Genomic DNA, 19,611 nt, shown 5'->3' on the forward strand with positions numbered 1-19,611 from the left:
TATTAAATGTTCAATCTGATATTTCCTAACACATTCTTCTTTAATATGACTTAAGCATATTAAATAACTGTATCTGTTTTTCAAATAAAGTTTAATGTAATTATATAATTAAGACTGCATTGTTAGTTTCCTCAGACCTTGCTGACTTGTCTCCTCTTTAAAAAATGTTGAATTTTATCCTCATGAGCAGCAACATTTTTCTCTCTATGGCTTATTCTTTCTTTTCCAGAATGATAGTTAGCTTTCAAATACAACAATACGCTCTGTGCTGTTCTTGAAAGTTTGCATTCTTCTTTAGTCATCATAATTTATCTATCTAACGTAGAGCTCTATTTCATAGAAAAGACATGACAATCTGCTTGAGATTTAATAAATCCAAACAGTTTCACTATAATGAAAAATTATATAGCAACATGTAGCCTGCTTTTATCTAAATCACCTTATTTTCAATTTTTTTAAAGAAATGTGAGATTGGTATACCTGCCTATCGCTTTTGGACACATTTTGCTTCAGTGAAGTAACTTCCAATATTTGAACTGGCTGTTTGTTATGGAACCTATAATTAGCCCTATCTTGGCCAAGAATCCTCTCAAGAGCACTGGTGTGCTTAGATGTGCCACTCCCGTTCTTGAAAGATCAAGGTATTTTATTTAAATGAAGACTACCAAAAATGGAAATGGTTCACTAGAGTTGAAGCATAAGTTGACAATCAAGATATATTATCTGTGTTCTAAATATGCATTCAGTTCATGAGACTTAGCAAAGTTAATACTACACACTGGAAATAAATTCCATAATATACAAGAAGAGGAATTGCTTTGGAAATGTCACAGAATTCAGTGAATTTTACTGAAAGTGAGAAGAATTATTTTGTTAATTAAGAATTTGTTTAAGCTATCCAGATATTGGCACAGCTGAATTGGCACAGAACATATACTACATTTTTATAACTCAGAATCCTTAAAAGGTACAACTGACTTGTGTTTAGGCACTAATTTTAATAAGTCACTCACAGCACATACCCAAAAAGTCCATTAAATTACATGTCATATTTCATGCCATGTATTGATTGTTTCTAAAACTATTGTTAAAGTTTATTTTTATGCTATTACATATGGCTCTTTCATTAAAGGGATAATATCAAACCTTTTTTATATTCCAGTAATAATGAGGAGTGTATCAAAAACAGTGCCATTACTCTTTCTTTGCTTTCTTTTAACCATTAACATATTTGGAGCAACATTTGGAAAAGCTGCAGGGAAAACAACGCAGCTGCTTTTTAAATATTGAAACAATACACACACTAATTCCTACTAGACTGTGAATCTTTTTGGATTGAAATACTTAACACTTTTATTTAACATGCTGGCCAAATATATCATATAAAAAAACAGAAATTCCATGCAAGTTAAAGACTAAATTAGTAGACCAGCAAAACACTGTGGACACAGTATACTTAGATTTCAGTAAGGCATTTCATTTGACAAAGTAGACCACAATCTATTGCTTGGTAAGCTAGAAAAAGGTGGGATAGACAAAATCACCACCAGAATGGATCTGTAGCTGGCTGACAAACCATACTCAGCGAGTAATCTTCAATGGTACTACATCCACATGGAGAGAAGTAAGCAGTGAGGTACCACAAGGCTCCGTTTTAGGCCTAGTACTCTTTAATACCTTTATAAATGACTTAGATGAGGGAATAGAAGGGAAACTCATTGAATTTTCAGGTGACATTAAACTGGCGGGAATAGCCAACACCCAGAAGACAAGCTCAGGCTCCAAAAAGATCTTGACAAACTTGAACAATGGGCTCTATCCAACAAAATGAGTTTTAATGTGGAAAAAAACAAAGTTTTACATTTAGGCAAGAAAAATCAAAGGTATAAGTTCAGATTAGGTGAGACCTGGCTCAAAAACAGCAACTGTGAGAGGGACCTTGGAGTCCTAGTGGACGATCACTTGACTATGAGCCAGCAGTGTGCAGCAGCAGCCAAAAAAACTAATACAATCCTGGGTTGTACAAACAGAGGCATAGAATCACACAAGATCACACAAAGTATTAGTACCGCTTTATAAAACCCTAGTAAGACCACACCTGGAATATTGCAACCAATTTTGGTCACCATACTACAAAAAAGATGTTGAGACATTGGAAAAAGTTCAGAGAAGAGCAACTAAAATGATAAAAGGCCTGGAGATTAAAACATATGAAGAGGGCTGCAGGACTTGGGTTTGGCTAGTCTAAAGAAAAGAAGAAATAGGGGAGAGATGATAGTAGTGTTCCAGTATGCTTCCACAAGGCACAGGGGGCCAGGTTTTTCACCAAAGCACCAGAGGGAAGGATGAAAAATGATGGTTGGAAACTGATCAAAGAGAGAAGCAACTTAGAATTAAGGAGAAACTTCCTAACAGTGAGGACAAATAACCAATGGAACAGCTTGCTTTAGAAATTGTGGGCGCTCCATGACTGGAGGTCTTTAAGAAGAGAATAGACAGTCACTTGTCTGAAATGGTATAGGTTCTAGTCCAGCAGGAGGCTGGACTAGAAGACCTCCAAGGTTCCTTCCAGCTCTATTCTATTCTAAGTTTTTGCTTTTGTGTAGTTTCTATTTTCTAAACTCTTTAATAGTCATGTTTGAGAACTGTGTACTAGAATACATTTTTTAAAGAGATAAAATGAGTATCTCGCCTAGTTTGAAATAATTGTAGGTAGGACTGTACAAGTAGACCTTGACTTACAACAGTTAATTTAGTGATTGTTAGAAGTTACAGTGGCACTGAAAAAAAGTGACTTATTATAGTTTTTCACTTACAACCATAGCAGCATCCCTACAGTCACCCGATCAAAATTCAGCCCGTTGGCAACTGATGCATATTTATGACAGCTGCAGTGTCTCAGAATAAAGTAATCCCCTTTTGTAAACTTCTGACAAGCAAAATCAATGGGAAAGCCAGATTCACTTAACAGCTGTGTTACTAACTTAATAACTGCAGTAATTCACTTAATAACTGTGGCAAGAAATGTCATAAAATTGGGCAAAACTCAATTAACAAATGTCTCACATAATTACAGAACTTTTGGGCTCAATTGTGATCATAAGTCAAGGATTACTTCTACGTAATGAGATTGTCATAATCTAAGAAGGCAGAATATCAGTGTTTCTCAAACTTGGCATCTTTAAGGTATGTTGCCTTCAATTCTCAGAATTCCCCAGTCTGGCCACAACAGGGAGTTGAAGGCCACACATCTGAAAGTTGCCAAGTTTAAGGAACATGGATCTAAATACTTGCCTTTTGTGTCACTAACGCCATCTAGGAATATTTTGAAACCTCAGCCATTTTAAAAAAAAAATTTTTACATTGTTGTCATCTATTATTTCCTCTCAAACATTATGTTTTATATTTTTAAATGAACAATGACTATATTTTAATATCCTGAGATTAAAAATGCAGCTAGGAAAATAAGCAGCTTGTTTTTCTCAAAAGCGGCATTTTTGTAAACCTTCTTTTTGGCAGAGCTCCCCCACATGGCAGTACATTCCACAATGCTCTGATTCCCTCTTGGATCATTTTTTTTTTTCTTTTTCCCCGTTCAATCGTGTTTGATTCTCAGAGACTGCCTGAGCAAGTCCCTGCAGTTTTCTTGACAAGGTTTTTCAGAAGTGGTTTGCCATTGCCTAAAGCTGAGAGACAATGACTTCCCCAAGGTCACCCAACTGACTTTGTGTCTATGGTGGGGCTAAAACTCACAGCTTCCTAGTTTCCAGTCTGGTGCCTTACTATACTAAACTGGCTCTCACTTGGATCATTCTACTGCAAAGCAAGACAATTCCACAAGTAGGAATATTTTAAAAGAATTTAAAAAAATATTTTTTCCTTCACATTGGCAAAATTATCCAAACCACAGTAAAAAGAGTTCGGTTGTAGTTTTTATTAAACTATATAAAATATTCCATTTTCTCTACAGGTGCAAATCCCTCTTTTTCCTATTTCCTTTTTATTTACTTTACTTCGCTTCTTTATCCTCATGGACGATACTCATTAAAGAAAACACTCAAAAGGCATGTTATGTCCCAAAGGTCACAAAATGAAAAAGCATTTTCAGATGCTAAATATCCAACCTTGAAATACCAAAATCCAGAATTTTAAAAGTGTTTAATAAGAGTTACAAAACCATACAGAATTAATACGCATTTGACCCGCAGGGTTGAAATCTTCACATATAAAAGCGACACGATCTTTTGTCTCCTCTTACATCTGCTAGCTTGAATGAAAACAAATGTTTTCCTTCTTTTTTAAACTGCTATTAAACACACAGCTCCAAATACTGTACGCGTTGGGCTACTGATAACACGCTGGCTCAGTTGCACGAAGTTTGGGGTAACTGAAATTCCAGAACTGTTGGTTAAATAAACGGGACTTGATCGCCAAAGCTCGCCTGTTCAGAACCACAACTTGGGAGTGATCCCGTCAGCTATCAGCGACTAGAAACTGAAAGAGCAGCCGGAAAAGGCGTTCCTAGCTTAGCCCGGATTGCCGTAATAAGCCCCATCTCTCCAAAAGTCTCATCGAGCCTACAACAAAGAGTTTTTCTTATCGAGTCATTCTGGATTCAAGAGATCTCCCAAGATCTCCAGCTGCTTTGCAGCAGGTCGCTACCACCTTACCTGCTTCATGTTTAGGCTTCCATTTTCCATCCATCCATCCAGAAGTTTACCAGAAACCCCGGTCCCATCCGGTTTCCTAGTTCTCCAACAAGCCAGCAACTTTTTGCCTCGCGGTGCCTGTTGTCGCAGGGCGCTTCAGAGGACAACGTCCACTTTCCCAGCTTTGTCTCTATAATAGTCTGCACCAACAGCAGGGAAGCGATCCTGCCTAAGCTCCGATTTCAAATCACAACTCAGATACGCATTTGTGGGTTGAATTAAGCCATGAAACAGCTTCACCAATCAGGAGAAGCGGGGAGGGGGGGAGAAGTAGTAGGGAGGAATCGCACGTAAAGCTGCATACATGAGGATTAGCAAAGCTTTTAAAAGTTTCAGGCTGAAAAGTGGTGGCTAAGGCTACAAAGAAGGAAATTAACCTGTGCTGTAAAAGATCATTTTTTATTTGTATCTGCTGCACATTCATTCCGAAGTCCCGTGATCTACCAACAAAAAATAAAACTTGTACATTTTAAAAGAGAATGAAGCTATCAAGAGAATAAAATGACACCTTACATACTGCCAATCTGCCATCATAAAAGAGAATCTTCTAAAGAGAGGAAAATTCTTCGGTATTGTTCATACACTTCCATATCTTCCAAGGAATCATACTAATCAAAAGGGGGATTGAAAAGCCAGTTGTTATTTTCCCCATAATTTAGTTCCAAAACTAAAGCAATACATTTGCATTTTAAATATAGATTCTTTAAAATTAAAGAATTAAAATAAAACTGCTTCTTACAAATAGAGGGCTTCTACCTGGAATAGTGTTTAATTTCCTTTTTTGTTTGCACTCTCTCTTTGGCTCTTGCTTTGAAGTTGGGTACTTAGTTTCTTTACACCAGTGGTTCTCAACCTTTTTAATGCCGCGACCCCCAACCGGTCGTAAGTTGAGGACTACTCAATCGGTCGTAAGTCGAGGACTACTCAACTGGTGCAGCACCGTTTGCAGAATGGGACTTTTGGCAGGCTCAGCAGGGCAGAGACAGCCTGGACAATTCCTATTGGCTTTTGAAAGCCAATAGAATTAGACTCTATTCAAGAGAGTCTATTCTATTGGCTTTCAAAAGCCAATAGAATAAAAGGGAGTAGCACAGCTAAGGAAAAGGGGAAAAAATGGCAGACTGCGTTGCTTGGCGACCCCCATGAAATGGTCGTTCGACCACAAATGGGATCCTGACCCACAGGTTGAGAACCACTGCTTTACACTGTTCAGCTTTGGTCAGGGACTATTTGCTCAAACCAATTAACTTTTCTTTTTTTTACACATTTATCCTTGGCTGGGAAGGTGAAAGTTAGGTTTTCTATTCTACTCTAAAGGGAAATTTGTCCTTTGATCTCTAGGTTTATAAAAAGCAAATTCAAAGTCTGAAAAAAACCCATCATTATGGATTTGCTACACCAGTAACTACACTTATCTAAGTGTGGTGTAAATCACTTTGAAGAGCCTCACAAATCCAGAAATACGCTGTAACTGAATAGCAGAAAAATTCATCCTTGTGTCTGTGGGAAGTCACCCCCCTCAGAGAAGGAAATATTAAAAGGGCAGAAAAAATATATTTCCCCAGGATCTTGAAGAGGCAGGAAAGCACGCCCAGTTTTCTTAATAGCCCCAAGTCTGCCTCCCCCAGGCAGAAACCAGCTCTATAGAAATGCAGATGCAGACCATTCAGAAAAGTTGGAGCTAGAAGATTAAGAAGTCAAAGACCTAAAATCTGCATACCTCACCTAAACTCTAAGAGTCATTAGCCCAGCCCCAGGGAAGCAGGATATGACCTTTGGGGTATAATAGGATTAAACCACAGATACCAAGGCCCAGAAAAGCACACTCAGACTCAGTTCAAAGTTCATGCCACAGGAACAAGAAACAACTCAAAACAAAAGGCTTCAAGGGGGTTTAAAAAACTCACTCCCTACATGTGTTCCCTCTCTTTTCGGCCAGAGCCATCTTCCTGTCTGGCTATCCTCTCCAATAAACTACAACCTTCTTCCCAAAGCAGTTGCCATGTTTATTCCCAGCTTGGATGAACCAGGATGAAGACTTTTCTTCCAATATGCCAAAATATCACAGTCAAATAATGAAATTGCCCTTTTTCTCCCTTAAGATATTTACAAGGCAGAATTGGAGTCTCATCAATCTACATACATAAAGATTCTCCATGATTCTGAGTAAAAGTTAATACATCATTTAGTCCATTGTTTCTTATTTAGACTGCCAAATATTTATAGAGTCCTCTGAAAGGTATAAAGATCTTGTGGAAGATTTATACTATCAGCACATATCAATAAATATAGCAGCAGCAATAGGATTATCGTAAGATAAAAATCAATCTTAAAGTTGTTCTGGAGTCAGGCAGTGCTTATTTATTAAATAAACAAAAACAGCAATATTATTGATCTGATGAAAGTTAGCCCAGAAGGAAATATTAAAAAGGGCAGAAAAATATATTTTTCCTCAAAAGGACTTTTTAAAACCAAACTTGGCCCCAAATCTATCTCTCTGCCCCAAGCAAAACTTTAGCCCTATACAAATGCAAATGTAAAACCATCAGAAAGTTGGAGCTAGAGCAATCAAGAAGACAAAAGAGAAGATCTGCATACCCCACCCAAACTCTAGGAGTCAGCCCCATCACCTGGGAAGCAGGATATGATAACAGAATTAAACCACAGATATCAAGGCCTAGACAAACACTCAGAAACAGTCTCAAGGTTCATGCCACAGGAACAGGAAACTATTCCAAACAAGGCTAGGGGGGTATAAAACCTACTGCCCATGTGCTCAATCTCTCTCTGTGCTCTCTTCTCCTTCTCTCTCCTCTGTACTTTCCTGAAGACCATCTTTCTGCAATAAACTGTAACCTTCTTCCCAAAGCAGTCACCATGTTTGCTTATTTATTCCCGGCTTGGATGAACCAGGGTGAAGACTTTACTCCTAACAGATCCAATAGATAAAACAAGAAAATTAGTAGCAAAATATTATTCAACAGCCTGACATTGATTCCTACTTCCAGAGAAAATAAGGCCTTCATCTTGTACCAGAAAGACCTTAACATAGGTGTCAGGCATGCTTTTTTTTGGAGGGTGGGGGAATAGATTGACATTGGTGAAAAGGCCGTTTCTCTTTACAGTCTACATATTTAGTTGGGAAAATGGAAGAGTTTTAAATAATGCTCTTCTTTAGCATTTTAGAAAGAAAAAAAAAACAAGATAGCCTCAGAATGCTTTGAGCTGTAACTCCCATAAGTCCTTACTACAGTCATATTGGACAGTTGTCATCTGAAACATCCCTATTGCTTACTGCTTTCTAATACAATGGGCACTTTTATATCAGGTAATAATATCTTTTTCTCCCAAACCAGATACGATATTGGGATGTGAAAAGAATGAACCAGATATGCTCCATATGATTCCTTTCTGCATATATCTGCTTTTGTGAATTGATTTGTCCTTGCAATAATTTTATTTTATTCACTTATAATATAAAATATGAAAATACAAAAGCAAATAATAAGGAACAAAGGAAAGGGAAAGGGAAAAAGAAAAGTGTGGGAAAAGGGGGGAAAGGAAAAAAAGGTGTTGACTTCAGACTCCCTCTGTTGCAGTAAAATAAAGCATTCACATTGAACCTCAACCTTTTACATTTCTATAGTAGTATGTGTTGTATCCTGAGCCTGCAAAAGCAGGCTCGGGACATTGCATTGGTCCCGGGCATTCCAAAAGCTTCCCGGGACCAGACTGAGCGGCACAAGGCACAAAAATGCTCTGTTACTTTGTTTGCCATTGTCCGGGTCTCTGGCCACATAAAGAGGCCTGCGTGCCTTTTGCCGTTCGTTCGGGTGTTGTTGGAAGAAGAATAAAGAGCTGTTTAACATCGCCATGTGTATTCATCATTCGCACGCGAACGAAGTACTTAACAGTATGAACTAACCATTTCTATTTCAACAAATCAATCTAATCAGTAAAACCCAAAATCAAAGTCCAGAAGCAGTTTCCAAGTAGAAACAAAAGAATTTATATTCTTTTCTTTTAAGAAAATAGTCAATTTAGCCATTTCTGCTAATTCCATCAACTTTTGTAGCCATTTGTCCATGGTGGGAATTGAAACATCCTTCCATTTTTGTGCATAGTCTTGCAGCAGGCAACATATATGAAATCAGAGTTCCCAAAAATTTTCCAAGTCTTTTTTCATTAGACCCAGAAGAAAAGTTTCTAGTTTAATCTTTATATTCACATTAAAAATCTTCTGCAGTAAAATATGAATCCTTCTCAATATTTCTTTGCTTTATCACATGTCCACCATAAATGACAAAAAAAATCCCTTCTTTACATTTGCATTTCCAAAATTCATTTGAGATACCTTTATACATTCTAGATAACCTATCTGGAGTTAAAGACCAGTGATACACCATCTTATAAAAGTTTTCTTTTAAATTATAGTTTAGTGGGAATTTTAAGCCTTTTGTCCATATACTGTTCAAGCATCACATTATACCCAAAATTCCTTGTCCACTGAATCATAGTGTTTTACATGTTCACCTTCCAAATCCAATGTCAATAATGTTTTGTAAACCTTAGCAGTAATATGGTCATCATTACCACATAGTAAAATTTCCAATTCATTTTTAACAAAGTCAAACCCCTGACTCTTTTTATCTAGTTTAAATCTTTCTTTCATTTGTAAGTGTAAGGACCTACCTCCGTTTCCCTACCAAGAAAGCAGAACTCTTGAAACTTGCATAATTTCAAAAGGAATTTTATTGGCAGGTATAGGCAGCAGGAATGCTAAGCAAGATCTGAGGGCTTCCTGCCCAAATCAATAGGTAAAACCTGCAAAATCATAACCCCACCCCAACTGTCCATCTGGTCAGTTCTAAAGGCCAATCCATAGGTGTCATTGAACTGTGGGAAATGAACCAATAAGACACATCTCTCAAGGTTGTTAGGTTTTGGCTGTTTCCTCCCTCCTCACTAAGATAAGGCAGATGGCCTCGAGGCATTCCTTTCACACTCCGAAGAGGATACATCAAAGCAGATAGAGGAAGCATTCTACATACTCTACAAAGCCCCCTGGTCTCCCCCCTCCCCCATAGGAGAATGGCAGAACCTGAACAGCTTAAACACAGAGAATATAAGGAATTAATAATTGAGGGTTCTGACATGCCGCTCCCCCTAGAAAAATGAGAGATCCACCTGGTGACAGATAAAAATAATAAAGGGGAAAGAATTGAAACAACGTTAGTCAGGCTTATGTGGATAACAGGCATGGAACCTTTTCAGCAATCTAGGGGCCCTGACATATTTCTTATGTACCCACTCATTTTGGGATGGTGGCAGGTCTTTCCATGCTACCAAATAATGGGTTGACTCATCATGTTTCCTGGAGTCTAATATCTTTTTAATTTCAAAATGTTGCTCCCCTTCCACCATAATGGGTTTTGGGGAAGGCTTCTGCTGGCCTTAGGGGAGAGGTTAGTTCCCGTTTAAGCAGGCTGTAGTGAAATACTGGGTGGACTTGTCTTAATGGTTTTGGGAATTACAATTCCAGTTTTACTGGGTTAATTATGCATTTTATGGGGAATGGTCCTATGAATTTTGGCTCTAGCTTTTTTGAGGGCTGCAAAGAATTTAGAAATTTGGTTGAGAGATACACTTTCCCCTCTTCTTTGAATGGTTTAGGTTCCATTCATTTTTATCTGCCTGTGCTTTATAAGCTTCCCTCACCTCATCCATAGATCTTCTAACAACAGGCCAGGTGTTTTGCAGCTGTTTAATCCACTCCTTCAAGGAAAGATGGTGGGTTCATTGACAGGTAACTCAGGCTTCATGTTAAAACTTTGTCCTGTCACTTTGTTTAAGTCACATATTTTAAGAAATGCCATACTCCGTGTCTGGAGGAAGTATTATTATAAATTGAACTATAAAATACCCATTTGGGGATTCCTGGACAGGCAATTCAAGGGGTTTCTAAAGGGGTGAATTTTGACAATATTTCCTATAAAGAGTTGCTCATTTGGTCAGGTATAGATTGGCAATTAAAGTCTTTTGATTTGTTAAGGCAAGAAAATATTTTACAATCATGGTTTCAATATTTACAAATAATGGAGAGATGGAGGGTAGATAAGAAGGTGGGAATTACTTTAACAGATGAAAACTTGGTAATTCAGATTAAAGATCAGAAATTTGCTCATATCAAAAGAATTTATAATGAGTTGATAAAATTGGATTCAGAAACAGAGTTAGTAAAAGATTGTATGATCAAATGGGCCCAGAATATACAGGAACCAATCTTAATGGATTCTTGGGAGATAATCTGGGTTAGAAATGTTAAATTTACTCAAGCACAAAATTTGAGGGAAAATTTTTATAAAATGTTTTATAGATGGCATTTGGATCCTAAAAAGTTATCTTGTATGTATCCGAATTTGCAACCCAAATGTTGGAGATGTGGTTCCTTGGATGCAACTTATTTTCATGTTTTGTGGACTTGCAAAAATATTAAAGCTTTTTGGATTATGATTTGGTGGAACATTCAAAAGGTTTTTAAAAGGAAAATTAAATTTACTCCCCAATTATTTATTTTGGGTATTTTTGTGGATTTTGATGTTAAAGAAACTATTTTAATGCTGAATTTAATAACAGCAGCAAGACTATTGGTGGGTCAGTATTGGAAAAAAGATTCTCTGCCTTCTTTGAAAGAATGGGTATTTAAGGTTTCTAACTTAGCAGAAATGGCTAAAATTTCTGCTTACTTAAAGGACCATTCACAAAAGAGATATGTTTCTGTATGGAGAAGATGGATAGAATATATTCAGAAGAAGTATGGAACAACAAAGTTTCATTTATTTTATGAATAATGGATTTTTATTAAATTATGAATTCAAGTTTGCAGAGAGTTAAGGGTTATTAGGATTCCGGTTATTGTATAAGTAGTAAATTTAAGTTGACTATGTTTTGTTTTGTTTTTTTTCTTTTCTTTTTTTTTGTAACCCTGTACTGAGCTCTGGGAAGTCGGGGGGGAAAGGGGGGAGGGGGGAGGGGAGAGTATGGGTAGTATGTTCAATAGTTCAGATTTTGGTGATAGAGGATTGCTCGGGCATTTTCCCTCAGACCGCATCCGATTGAGAAGAAGAGGAGAGGGATAAGTAAGTAGAAAGATGGAGGAGAGAGGGAGGGGAGGAGAGGAGGAGGTAGAAGGAAGGGGGAAGTGAAGAGATGAGAGGGGGATGCGGTCTGGGGGGAAATGGGTGAGCAATGTCGGAATTTGTGTGTTGTATTTTAACTTCTTATGTATCTGAATTTTTTTTCTTATGATTGTAATGAAAATAAAATAATAAAAATTAAAAAAAAAAACTTTGTCCTATCACCACTTGGAAGAGGGTGTAACCAGTACTTGAATGCACTGCGTTATTGTAAGCCACTTCAGTGAAAGGCAGCAGGTCAGTCCAGTTGTCTTGTTGGTAATTTATAAAGCACCTCAGGTATTGTTCTAGTACTGAGTTTGAAAGTTCTATCCCACCATTCATTTGGGGATGATAATTAGCTGACAGGCCTTGGCTGGTATCAAGTAGGTCCAAAAAGGCTCTCCAGAACTCTGAAGTAAACTGGACCCCTCTGTCTGATATAATGCGCTGTGGGGCCCCATGCAGCTGGTAGATATGCAGTACAAACAATTAGGCCAAGGCGTTAGCTGTGAAAATTTTCTGGCAGGGTATGAAGTGGACCTGTTTGGAAACCAGGTCCATCACTACCCAAATGACAATGTTTTTCTCACTCTCTAGCAGTTCTACTATAAAATCCATAAATCCAGGGTGCTGAAGGGCTGGCAACTACTTGTAAAAATCCCGGCATTTCCCCCTGTCTCTGCTTGGCTGCTGAGCAGACTGGGCAGCTAGCCATATAGCTTTCCATGTCCTTTTTTAGAGATGGCTACCAGAACTGCTTTTTGGTCAGATAGAAGTTTTCATGAATCCGAAATGCCCAGCCCTCTTCAAGTCATGACAAAGTTGCATGATTTTTATTTTCTGGGTTTTTGTCACATATAATTTTTCTCCTACCCAGGGCAGTTTGTCCCTCATCAAGCAAAAGTTTTCATGGCTAAGGAACCATTCATCCTTTTCTAATGCTTGTCTAAACTCAGTTCCTTATTCGCTGTTCAAAGGGTTTTCCTAGGGTTTTCCTTTGTGGTGGTCGGCGCCTCCATTTTACTGCTCACTGGCATCAGCTTCTTTACCTAAGCTTTTGTGTTTACAGGGGCTGCTAATTGTTTCAGAGTCATCAAGGGTTTGATTACGTCGAATTTTACGCTATTATACTGTGGCATCCTTTTTTTTAAACACATTTTATTGGGTTTTTTTAAATTCTTAAAACAAAGTACTCAGGGGTAATGGTGTGGGGTAATCAAACAACCTAGAACAAAACATATATACATAGTACAATCAATACATCAGGTATTCCCTCTCTTTTTCCCTCAAGTAGCATAGTATATTTAAAATATCCAGTTCTAGCTTAAATTTATTCCACCTGAACCTGTTTTAAAGCTTTATAAATTTAGAATACCATAATCAAGTTAACTTTAAATAAAAACCTTATCAATTCAGGTATCCCTTCCATATATATTCTAGTTCCTTAATTTTATCATGAATTTTATTTATTTCTTCTTCCACTAATCTCCCCTATTTAAAATAAAATATTAATTTATCCTATACCTATCTAATCCATCAATTAATCAATCTCTTTAAGCTGACAGAATAATATCAAACCTTAAATCATTTCAATCCATTAGACAGAATTCAAATTTCATCCAATTAATTATCATAACTAATAACATCCATGTCATCAAACAAACACATCATCTTATTAAATTAACTCGATTAATTAATAATGCAATCCAAATCTAAAACGTCTCTTCAATTTTCTTCATTCCATTACATAATAATTTTCATACAAATAAACATATCATTCTAAAAAATACATTCTTAATATTCTAGATTACCTTTAGTCCATTATATAGAAAATATCTCATTTTTAAACAAAAATATTGATCTATCCTATATATATATCTAAATGTACATATCTATCTATCATATACATATCTAATCCATCAATTAATCAATCTCTTTAAGCTGACAGAATAGTATCAAACCTTAATTCATATCAATCCATTAAGCAGAATACAAATTTCATCCAATTAGTTATCATAGCTAATAACATCCATATTATGAAACAAACAAGTCATCTTATTTGATTAACATTCAATTAATTATTAATTCAATCCAAGTCTAAAACATCTCTTTACTTCTAACTCATAATCTCAATCCTTAAATCAATCCATAGTTCTAGATTGCCTTTAGTCCAATGCATGAAATTTTAAATTTCATTTTTCAATCTTATTCTAGCTTTCCTCTTATGCCAGGCAGGTTTCCATAGCAGAGCTTCCCTTCCAGCTGATAAGTCTCTTTTTGTTGCTTGTAGTATCCTTTGATTTGATGAAAACCATCTTGGCCTCTGCATTGGCCCTCTGTTTCTCTTATCCATAAATCTTCATTGCTTCAAAAGTTCAAAACTCAGTCTTTGCTTTTCCTGGTCCCCAAAGCCAAAAGTAGACTGTTTATAAGGCAAGATAAATTTCTCTTTATTCTCAGTTAAATCCTCTTCTTATATAATCTGTTTTGTAGAGTAGTCAGGTGTATTCTGAGAGTCAATTTTGGGGTTTACAGTAGAGATTCTGGCTCTTAATTCTATAGTAAACTCTTTTATTGTAGTACACATTTCTTCTTTGGCCTCATAAATCTTTTCCAGTATAAGTTTACAGTTTAAATGTGATTGAGGCTTCTCCATTTTAACAATCATTGAAAAGCAATCCTTTTTTTCTTTTTCTTTTTTTCTTTTTTCAGTGGAGGCTACAGTTGAAGAGTATCCACCCCCACAAATCTCACAGCTGGCTCAAATTATCTTGTCTCTTGAAAAATAGTTTGAAAGCTAAAATCATCTCCAAATAGTCAACAATTACAATATTAACTTTCAACCAGTAGATGTCCTCAGTAAGCTAAAAAGACTGTTTCAAACGCCATTTTTTTCCTTTTCTTTTCTATTTCTTAAAGAACGAGTGGAAAAAGAATTATTCTCCCAATATAAAGTAATACCGCTCCAAAAAAAAAAACGAAGAATATTTTTTTCTGTACCTCAACGTAGATAGAGATAGAGTATAGTCTTTAAAAGAATTTTTTTCTGTCCTTTTATAAAATGGCTTTGTTCCCACAATTACAAAAGCCGCTTTTTCCAGATGGGGAAATAATTCCAAGGACAAGCTTTTACAGGCAAAAACAGCATGGGGTGAAAGAGGAACAAAAGAGGTCTCACCCGGATCATCCGCAGTGGGTCTATAACACTTAGATGTCAATGTGACTTTCGGCTGGTGCAGCAGGGTGGTCGGCCATCTTGCAGGCCGATCTTTGCTCCGTCAGCCCTAAGGAGATAGCTGGAGACACAAGGGAAGCTGCCGCCCTCCCCTATCTACCAACAAGCCTCCTCCTTGGTGGTCCCCCCTCTAGAGTGACTTTTGACCCCCTAGGGGGTCTACTGGCAAAGGAAACTTCAGACGGCGCAGAGACAAGTCTCTAGGCACAACTGGCGTCGCCACATTCTGGAACTGGAAGTCATACTGTGGCATCCTTGATAAAGCATGGGCCAAAAAGTTCTTCCCCCATGGGATGTACTTAATGGAGAAATCAAACCAGTGGAAATGCTGGGACTACTGAGCTTGTTTTGGGGACAACTTCCTTGGGGTTTTCAGTGCTTCGAGATTTTGTGATTAGTCCACACCTGAACATGGATTTTGCTCCCCTCCAGAAAATGCCTCCAAATGAGTAGGGCCCAGCATACTGTGTACACCTCCTTCTCCCACACTGCCCACCTCTGTTCAATTTCAGTGAGCTTTTTGGAGGCATACGTGCAGGGTTGCAATTTCCCCTCCTGATTCTCTTGGAGCAGTACTGCCCCCACTGCCACATCACTAGCATCTGCCTGAATGACAAATGACTTCTCTGGGTCCCGGTGTTTTAACACCGGCTTGGCAGAAAAAAGTCTTTTTACTGTGTTTCCATGAAATTAAGACCCGGTCTTATATTTTTTTTGCTTCCAAAAGAGGCACTAGGTCTTAATTTCAGAGAATGTCTTACCTTAGGACAACCACAGCCAGGCTTCCCACACCCAACACCTGTTGTGCCACTGCTTGACTTCTTCTGTGGCCACTTGCTGCCACTTGCAGCTGGACACCATGTGGCGCATTGCACCTTTGCTGCTCCTGCGGGCAGGATGCAATATGGTGCTTTGCGCTGTTTCTGTTGCTTGCAGCAGGATGCTTCATGGCTCTTTGTGCTGTTTCCGCAGCAGAAATGACCTGAAGCGGCACATGGCCTCCTGCCGCGAGCAATGGAAGTGACCTGAAGCGCGTGAGCAATGTAAGTGGCCCGATGTGCTGCAAAAGCAGCGGAAGCGGCCCGAAGCACTGCACAAGCAATGGAAGTGGCTTGAAGTGTGTGAGCAGCAGAAGCAGCCAGAAGTGCCATGCAGCATCTTGCCAGGAGGACCAGCAATGGCACAATGCGCCACATGGCAACCAGCCACAAGTGACAGCAAGTGGCTGCAGAAGAAGTCAAGTAGCGATGTGACAGGTGTCAGGGTGTGGTGATCCTATCAGTTAGGTAAGTGGGTGCGGGGCATGTGGGGCAGCTTTACCCCTCTACCCCCATCCTAGCTTGATTTTAGGGGTGCGCCTCATCTCAAAATTAGGGCTTAGTTTTACAGTAGGGCTTATATTAGGCCCACCCCCAAAAATCAAGTTAGACTTACTATTGGGCTGGGTCTAACTTTCAGGGAAACATGGTAGCTTCTCAAAACTGCTTGGCACTCCATAGTCCATTTCAATGGCTGACTGGGTTTTTGCTTGCTCATCCCCTTCGTTTTTAGTAGGTTAGTGATGGCGAAGGCAATCTGAGTGAAAGAGGGAATAAACTGTCTGCAGAAGTTTGTGAATCCAAAGAAGCTTTGCAATTGCTTCCTCATGCTTGCCCATTCTAGCACCGCTTGTACCTTCTCCAGATCCATCTCTATTCCCTGATGGGAAATCCCGTAGCCCAAGTAATCAGTTTTTTCCTTGTGGAACTCACACTTTAGCGCAGAACTCACAGTTTAGCATAGAAGTGTGCTGCAAGGAGCTTTTTAAAACTGCCCTGACCAATTTGACATGCTCCTCCTTTGTCTCTGTGAATATTAGGACATCATACAAGTACACCAAAATCCCCTTATACAGGTGCTCCTGGAGAACCTCATTTATCAGCTGCATGAACACTGCAGGCGCCCCTTCCAGCCTGAAAGGCAGCACCCAGAAATGGAAGCACCCCAAGGGGCAATTAAACACTGTTTCCCACTCATCCCCTTCTTTTATCCTGACCTGGTAGTATGATTCTCTTAAATCCAATTTAGAGAATATTCTCCCCTTGGAAAGATGGGCCAGCATGTCCCCAAGGGGTAGACATTGTTTTCACAAACAGCATGTAAAGATCTATAGTCCATACACAGGTGAAGAGACCTGTCTTTTTTCTCCCGGAATAGTACAGGGACGGCCATCTTCAGCCATGCTGGCTGAATAAATCTCTATGCCAAATTCTTTTCAATGAACTTCTGCAGCTCCTCGAGCTCTCTGGGAGTCATCAAGTAGAGCTTGGGCTTTGGCAGCTTAGCTCCTGGCAGGATTTCAATGGCACAGTCAGTGGGACAGTGGGGGGGGGGGTAGTTCATTGGACCTTTCCTCACTGAAAGCTTCAGCCAGATTTCAGTATTCTTTAGGTATGCCTTCTAATGGCCTGTCAGTTGTGGCTGCTACTACCTCAGACCTTTTCCCCCCTCTCGTCTTCAGTTTCCTGCCCTGTGCCACAGCCTTCCTTTTCAGGAATCTCAATTCTCCCATTCTCCAATTTACTCTTGGATTCCAAGTTTTCAACTATGTGATCCCCAAAATTAGGGGCCATTCCATGCCAGGGGCTACAATAAACACTATAGTCTCTGTCTGTGCCCCCACTGTGAGTGCAATTGGCTGGGTGCCAGGGTAGCTGGAACTTCCCCTGAAATGGACCCATCTAATTCACCAAACAAAATGGGTTTCTTCAACCTCCTCACTGGAATTTCTGAATTCCCCACTAGAGTTGGTCTGATTAGGCAACGGGTGCAACCCGAGTCTATTAATGCTTTAAGGGCCACTTTCTCTTCCATCTCTGGGCTGAACTGTTCTATAGGTCTGATGGGGGGCTTGATGGGTCCACTTACCAAGGGCTCGTCTGAATCACTGTCAGTGGTTTCCAGTGGTTTCTCCTGAGGGGTTGGAGTTCCCCCTCCCTGGGTTTTGGAGGACTGGACCTCTACAACCTCGGTTCCTCTCATAGCAGTCTCTCGGGGATGCAGTGGTGGCTTCCCAGATTTCCCCCCCCCAAGACTCGGTCTATTCTCAGGATTGGCGCTTTTGAATGGCACTCAGCTGCTCGATGGCCTTCTTTACCACATCTGAAGCAGGTGGTCAAACCTGGGTTCACCGTTGGGGTCTTTGCCATCTCCTTTTTTCCTTCTGAGGGAGACCGTCTCCAGGTTCAACCCAGTGCCAGATCGATTTGGGCCTCTTCCGCCATAATGTACCAATCATGAAGGCACGCTAGGTCCCCCCGGGCAATGCAAGTCTGGTAGAGATTGTCGTTCAGCCCATCCTTGAACATGCCAATTAAGATTTCTTCTGGCCAGTTGAGGTGGCTTGCCAGGTTTCAAAACTCTTTGGTGTACTCGGCCACTGGTCGCCTGCCCTGCTTTATTGTTTTGATGCATTCCCTAGCTTTCTAATTGCTAGGGGGTCCTTGAACCTCCATCTCAGGGCTGCCATAAACAGGTTTAAATTCTGGAGCTCGGGTGTGTCAGCGTTATGCAGGGTCACCATCCACCTGGTTGCAGCACCTTTCAGGGCCAGGGTTATGATCCTGATGCATCCACGGTCCCCAGGGATGTCTTGCCCATATTTGTGCATGTAGCTCAGGACGTGGGCTAGGAAGAAACCCAACTGCTGGGGCGATCCATCATACCCCAGGGCTGGGACTTTGTGGTCAGGCAGATGAGTTCTCATCCTTCCAGCTCAGCTGGGGTGCCATAGGCTGGGGCGGCAACCTCAGTTGCTGCTCCAGTGGCTTCTGAAGCACTCGTAGAGGGCCAGGGTTCATGAGCTCACTCTCCCGGATCTCTTCTTCCTCTTCTCATCCCATGGCTATCAAGCTATGGCAGGGATTGGCCTCTTCTTCCTGGAGGTTTTTGAATGCTTCCACCAGCATGCCGATGGCTTGCTTAAGAAAATGGTCAGAGCTTGCTGGCCTCTTACCCTCCTCTTCACTGATATTGAGTGATTTTTCCATTTCACTCTTCCAACCGGGTTGATGGTTGCCACGCTTGAGGGTTACTTTTCTGGCTTTCGTGTCCCAGTTGTCCTTCCCCACTCTGATTGACCATCTCAGTTTCTTACAGGTGCCCACCTCATTGGATGAGCTGGTGGAGTTCGAGCTGCTGCTACTCAGGCAAGCCTTCAGGGCGGCCTCCTCCAAGCGCTTGCTTTCCTTCTTCTCACTGCCATGATTTGACATTATTTTGCATGGTCCCCACAGTAGGAATTGTCCTCCAGGTTGACCACTTTGCAGATTCTGCCTAATGTAAGGACCTGCCTCCATTTCTCTACCAAGAAAGCAGAACTCTTGAAACTTGCATCGTTTCAAAAGGAACTTTTATTGGCAGGTACAGGCAGCAGTAATGCTAGGCAGGATCTAAGAGCTTCCTGCATGAATCAATAGGTAAAACCCACAAAATCATAACCCCACCCCAA

The 19,611-nt window shown here is 39.8% G+C and overlaps 1 protein-coding gene across 4 annotated transcripts in view; it reads right to left on the bottom strand.

Moving 5' to 3' along the window:
- The window catches only part of MID1 (midline 1), a 422,175-nt gene that overhangs the window by 316,497 nt on the left and 86,067 nt on the right, over positions 1-19,611 (bottom strand). For 2 of the 4 annotated variants that reach the window (XM_039319559.1, XM_039319721.1), the window contains exon 1: positions 4,671-4,912. The exons of 1 other annotated variant lie outside the window; for it this stretch is intronic. The gene's annotated coding sequence lies outside the window, so the exon portion shown is untranslated. Of the gene's footprint in view, positions 1-4,670; positions 4,914-19,611 lie in introns of those variants that run through there. One more of the 4 variants, XM_039319976.1, reaches the window with a different exon arrangement.

This window comes from Crotalus tigris, unplaced genomic scaffold, assembly GCF_016545835.1.
Source record: "Crotalus tigris isolate CLP2741 ecotype Arizona unplaced genomic scaffold, ASM1654583v1 scf7180000017543.2237141, whole genome shotgun sequence".
Classification (NCBI taxonomy): Eukaryota; Metazoa; Chordata; class Lepidosauria; order Squamata; family Viperidae; genus Crotalus; species Crotalus tigris.